Source organism: Phalacrocorax carbo, chromosome 8 (assembly GCF_963921805.1).
Source record: "Phalacrocorax carbo chromosome 8, bPhaCar2.1, whole genome shotgun sequence".
Lineage (NCBI taxonomy): Eukaryota > Metazoa > Chordata > Aves > Suliformes > Phalacrocoracidae > Phalacrocorax > Phalacrocorax carbo.
This window is the reverse complement of record NC_087520.1, coordinates 32,728,421-32,734,420: the sequence shown is the minus strand read 5'-3', so window position 1 is coordinate 32,734,420 and position 6,000 is coordinate 32,728,421. Positions and strand designations below refer to the sequence as shown.

The following is a 6,000-nucleotide window of genomic DNA, read 5'->3' as shown; positions in this document are numbered from 1 at the left end:
AGAATAAATGCTTAAATAATCATTGACTTCAAATTTCAAACTGAAGTCTGAATTTGGCATTCATTCTGTAGATGTAACAGCATCAACCATTAATCAGGGAATATAAATAATACCCCTGAATTGATGTAATCTATGCAGTGGTCAAAATGTATACTTCTAGATATATAATCTCAAAATTTTAAAGTATTAGCTGCTTAAGTAGATCATGTGGTACATCCCCTCCCTCTTCTAACTGGCTGATTTATGTAACTGAGCAACCAAACAAAAATGCCGAGATGTATGTTCAGCTCTAACACTGACAATTTACATTGTGTATTGAATCAGGTAAATATGTAACTCATGCTATCAGGGAACAGAAGAAGTAACATGATTTAGATAAACAGCTACGACTATAAATTTATAAATAACCTAAACAAAAATCTCTACAAATAAAGATTTTTAAAACTTATTATTCACTGAAGAATTCTGGAAGTAACCACTGAATAAACACTTTCCATGTTCACAAGAGAACAAAAACTCCCAAATATACCTAAGGAGTCACTATGAATTGTTTGTTCAGATCTACCTACCCAGTGATTCTTCCTACCTCACCCCTTAAACTACATCTATATAAATGGAAACTTGAATTCTCTAGTTTCTAATGCACTGTCTTTGTGGATTAGTTCAGTTTTACGTAAGTTACAGGAGCTGTAGGGGAACAGACAGGGATCGGTGACCGGAAGATCACAGGATGTGACGGAAAGATAGACTCCTCCCCATAGGAGTGGCAGGAACAGGAAGCGCAAGAGCTATATAAGCATGTGACGCAGCTAAATAAACGGACATTTTGTATCCATCATATTGATGTCTGTGCATCACTGTCCCCAGGGTGGGTAGAGCCCTGTGTCCCAGAGATATGCGGCCCAAGATAAGTTCTCCCATAGAAGCGTACAGCAACAAGGAGCATCTAATGCAAACATGTAAATTTACTAAATGGGGAAGAAAAAAAAATAACTGAAGCAAAAAACCCCCAGAAATATAAAGTTACCAAAACCATTATAGTCATTATTTGAACACAACATTTCAACCCTGCTGAATAATTATATCCTCTCAGCAATGTCCTTCTGGTCTCTTTTCCAGCCCTTTTTTTCAAATACATACATACCTTCATCCAGGTGAGCAGATGCCATTGACCAACACAACAAGAGTCACTAAGTGTATTTCTTTCCAATGATTGCTTGAGTTGCCAAAAAATTTTGCACTTGCCAAATCATGGCCTGCTTTTCCCAACTAGTTGGTTTTTTGTTTGCTGTTCAGTGTTTAGAAATCTTAATCTTTAAAGAAATTTGTTATGGTAAAGAATGAGAAAAGAAAGGAGGAAATACAACTTAAATGAGCTCATGCCTTCTGCTTAAGCTCAAAGAAAGAAACTCAAACTTTGGAAATGCAATTTCCACATAAAGATGAAAGATCCCGTGTTATGTCTCTGTGAACCAAAAAACAACTGACACTTAGCAAGTTGTCCTATCTCAGACAGAAACAGCGTGGATGAATCTGGCCAGTCCACTTGCGCTTCTCTTCCTGAAATCACTAATAAAGTTTGAGAGGGGTTATTTTTAAAGCAGCTCTTAGAGTGTTCCAGCTTACTACTGTCAGCTTCAGATCTCAAATGTAATTTGATTTATAATTACATTTTAAAAACTAGCATTAAAATAACATGAGAGGGGTCATAATCTGAACTTTTTAATAGTTAAGCACATAGCATACACTTAGGAATGGATCTCCAACAGGATTCATCTGGAACGTATTCTGACCGGAATTCCTTCCTTCAGCCATCTCAATACTCTGCTGAAGCTGGTGTGCCCAGAAGCCATTGTGGAGCCCTGTATTTTAGTGTTGTTTCAAATGCAAACTGAAGGAAATACACTGCTGGACATTGGTTAGTCAAAGTCTTTTCTTACATTATAGTCAGGCCCACATTTGTAAACACCAGTGGGTGAGACAGTGCCAGAGAATCTGGAATTAGGCCTGTGCACTGAAAATATGTACATTACATCCCTTTTAAAATCCAGTTGGCTCCACTGCTCCTGAACTTCGGAGTGGCTTTAATTTTCCTAGCCTCTGTGGCACAGACTGATTTAGGAGTGTTGACTTCTAGGAACTACTCAGATTGGTCAAGTTATGCTTGTGCCAGCCAAAATGCATGTACAGTGAAAAAGAAGTGGTCCCAACAACTGTTAATACACGGGTGTCAGATGAGAACTACCTGCCCTCCCAGCTGTGCAAACAACTCACACTGGCATTCAGTGAACTTCACGACATTGCGCCTGTAGCTGCAAGCCTGGCACCTCCTGAACGCAAGAAGGGGTTCAGATGAGACACAGGCTCGTTACAAAATTTGCCTTGTTCTTTAAGTTTGACCTGATAAGAAATCTTCCCAACTAATCAGTTCCACACCTGCCTGACTACAACTTCAGAGGCAAAAGACAAGGAATTCAGTTTCTGAATGCTAGTGCTAAAGTAAATGATCTAGTAAAAAAAAAAAAGTCTGTGCCTTAAAACCAAGTTTGAAATTTTATAGGCTTTTACTCCATAATTTGTACTTGAGCCTTCTGTTATTTTTAAACAAATCTAATTTCTTACAGCTGTGAAATTTACATTTTAAGAGTGTCTAGTGGCCATGTGCATTAATTACTTTATTGTAATATTTTAATGAGTTTGGGGTTCAACTCTGAAAGAATCCTGCTGAATCCTTGTTTCCCCACAGAATTACACTAGAACCTGATCCAGTCACAACTTCACACACCCCAATCCAAACCCTGATGGACTTGCACAATATTTTCAGTTGCCTTATGAAATCCCTCAACTTTAAAACTGGCTCCAGATTTTAGGACTTCTCACCAAACTAGCTCTACCCTGAGTCAGGCGCAGATCTAGGCTTTGAGTAAGTTTGTATTTAGAGCTGCACTTGCTCGCTGAGCCTGATCTCAATGGAAACAGGAAAATGCAAAATTCAGCTGTGACAGCTAACATTTGGGCCAGTCTTGTTCTTAATGACATTTACGCAATGATGCAAATGCTTCCATCTTACTATATATGATATAAAAACATTTAGGGCTAAAAGATTAACCCCGCAAAGCATACCTAAATTCACCAGGGAATACTGGAAATGGACTACTGGCAGATTTCCACTTTGTGCAAAATAATTGGAAAGCATTACAATATCCATACTTTTGCCATGGTAGTCCCTTTATGGATTTTGGTGGTTTCTGTCATACAAAATTATTTCTTCTTCATCTGTGAATGTGCATAAGTAGTGGTGGAAGATAGGTAAAATGAGACTGTTTTTTCAGCAGTTTTCAGCCAGGTCTGTGTTTGCAATGTTGCAGGCGTAATACTCATCTTGGGGACTGAGGCAGAAACCTTCAGACCACTGAGGATTTCTAGAATTTGTACAGAAGAGATAAACCTTCTTAGAGCATCTAAATGCACTTTAATTCTCTGTGAATAAGCTAAGATGCAAATACATAGATAGCACACTGAACAACAGGTTCAAGTACAAACACAGATAAATGCAGGAAAAGTGGGACTGACTGTTTTAGTTGACTGTGGTAATAGTAAGAGGTTCATCAGTTGTCAAGCGCAACCGCACATCCTGCGCCCACAGAGATGCGCTTGGAAATCTGACCATGTATGTCCACAACTCTCACCTCTCTTTTCTAGGGCAAATGCAGAATTGTAACTTCAATGAACTACCAGCTTTTAAAAAAATCACGTTTTTAAACCACTTACAAGAGCAACAGTTATTATTCAGTACATGCTATTTATCAGATTGAAGATAAACTTTATTATAACTGGTGGAGATAGTATCAATGATTTCTGGTCTATGAGAATTCCATAATGAGAAATGGTAATCTGTCTTGGGGCAAACAATATTGTTCTGTTTACTATGCAATTAACAATATAAGTCAAGATTCTATAACTGATAGCTGAAAATAGGAGTGGTAGGAAGAAACTGGAAGCACTGGAAACTTTCACAGGACAATTATCTGAGGACTATAAACTATTTATGGTGCTTTAGCCTGACATTCTCTCTCATCCTCACAAAAATGTTCCTCACTGCTCCAGAGATGTTCACTGTAAAAGTATCCAGTCTGTAAGCAGTTTGGGGCAAAGCCAGAATCTCTCCTTGTCACAAGTACTGAATGTACATGATAATGCAGTAATTTCTTACTGCAGGAATAAAATCACACAAAAAAAAATAGTTCTACTTTGGAAGAGGTATGATAATGAACGAACAAGAATGACAAAAAGAGAAGAGAGACCTAATCTCTGATTCCTGGCATATTGGGTGTAAAATACTGAGAGAGTACCTCCCTTGCATTTAATTTCTTCTTTAATTTTATAAACAGAGTCCCATACCTTTGTGTGACTGAAACCTTGTACTTCTTGTTTACTCTTAGATCAGCCTTAACCAATCACCATATGGAGCTGCAAACACCACAGACATGGCAGAAATGGTCCTTAACTAATGGTGAGAGTAAATTGTCCTGGGAGTCAAGTGGGGCCACTTTCAAGCAGCTGGTTAAGACAAGGGCTGACCTATAACGGAGCTTCTCTGTAAAACAATACATTTTTTACTCTATGTTATAACGTACAGAACCTTAAGTATGATTGACCACAGAAATCTCACTGTCTTTTTCTAGTCTGTTCCTTAGCTGTACACATGCAGTCCAGCCCTTTTGTCTCTGATTCTGCAGCGGTAATAATTTTGAGGTTACCTCAAAGGGAACTCAGGCAGAGCTACGGCACAGTGCTTTCACAGTGAACAAGCAAGACCTATAAAGTGCTAGGGTCGCATTCTCAAACTAGCCAATTCGATTTGTAGCTCTCTGGAAATGCGATGCTCCACGGAGAGCTCCATTGCACCCAGCTGGCAAAAGCCACGTTTAAGACAGCATGACACACCAGTACTCTGGCAACTGGGATGCTACAAGGAAGTGACTGCTTCTGGCAGCCTTGCAGCCCCTCTCCTGCACCTCTCGCCCTTAAGGATCGGTGCCTTACCACTGAATAATGTCTGGCTGATCCAGAAGATTAGCAGCTTATTCCACCTTTGTTCTCTGCCTTCTTTTAAGATGAGCAATGAAGGACACCACAGCAGGCATAACCCTCTGGCACAAAAGCTAACAAAATTGTAGGATGTTTCAAGGAATGATGTAAAACTTAACAGAGAGTTTTAGAAGGGTATTCCTATGCAGAATCTGTGTGTAAAACCCAATGCTAGATGGAAGGGCTCTCAAATTCTCTTTACTTTCCTGAACACTACAACACAAAATCAGTATCTAATATCTGCAAGAGAGACCTCTTTAGAACTGATAAAAATACAAGCAGTTTTAATAAAATGTGCAGTAAATTTGGGGGTTTCCTTTGTGCAAAGTAACACTGAATCAGAGAGTTTCACAACAATAAAACAAACAGATACAGTAAAATTAAATGAGAGGAAAAAAATGATGAGAGTATAAAACTTCATGCTCCTGTACATTATAAGTTAGTGATTGGTGGAAGTTCCACACAAACTTCTGCTTTTTAAAAAAAAATACTGTTTTGAGGAAAACTACTCAATAATTGGTTTTTATAGGGCTTAATTCCATTTTCTGAGGACGTTCTGGGTCTGGTCATTGTTCATCGCTATTGTTCAAAATTTACTCCCAGATTAAGAATTTCTCCCACACTAAAAAACAGGTATAATAATTTCCTCCAGAGAGCAATCTTTTTTCTTTCAGTAATTAGCCTACTTAAATATTTTAATGGAACTGCTGACATACAATAGCACAAAAGGTCCTCTGACCATAACAGAAAGTGAGAGATGAGATTCCTAAAAACTTTTGCATGAAGGAGGTCTACAATTTACAAAACCTATCAAGTAGACAGCTCTAAAACTATTTTTAAAGGTCATAAATGAGGTGCTCTCTTAAATGTAATTTAATCATCCACTGTTATAGTAGCTTCATTCTATTA

At 38.2% G+C, this 6,000-nt stretch overlaps 1 protein-coding gene across 1 annotated transcript in view; it reads right to left on the bottom strand.

Annotated features, from left to right (window-relative positions):
• The window catches only part of ZNF536 (zinc finger protein 536), a 298,795-nt gene that overhangs the window by 250,798 nt on the left and 41,997 nt on the right, over positions 1-6,000 (bottom strand). The window lies entirely within an intron of this gene.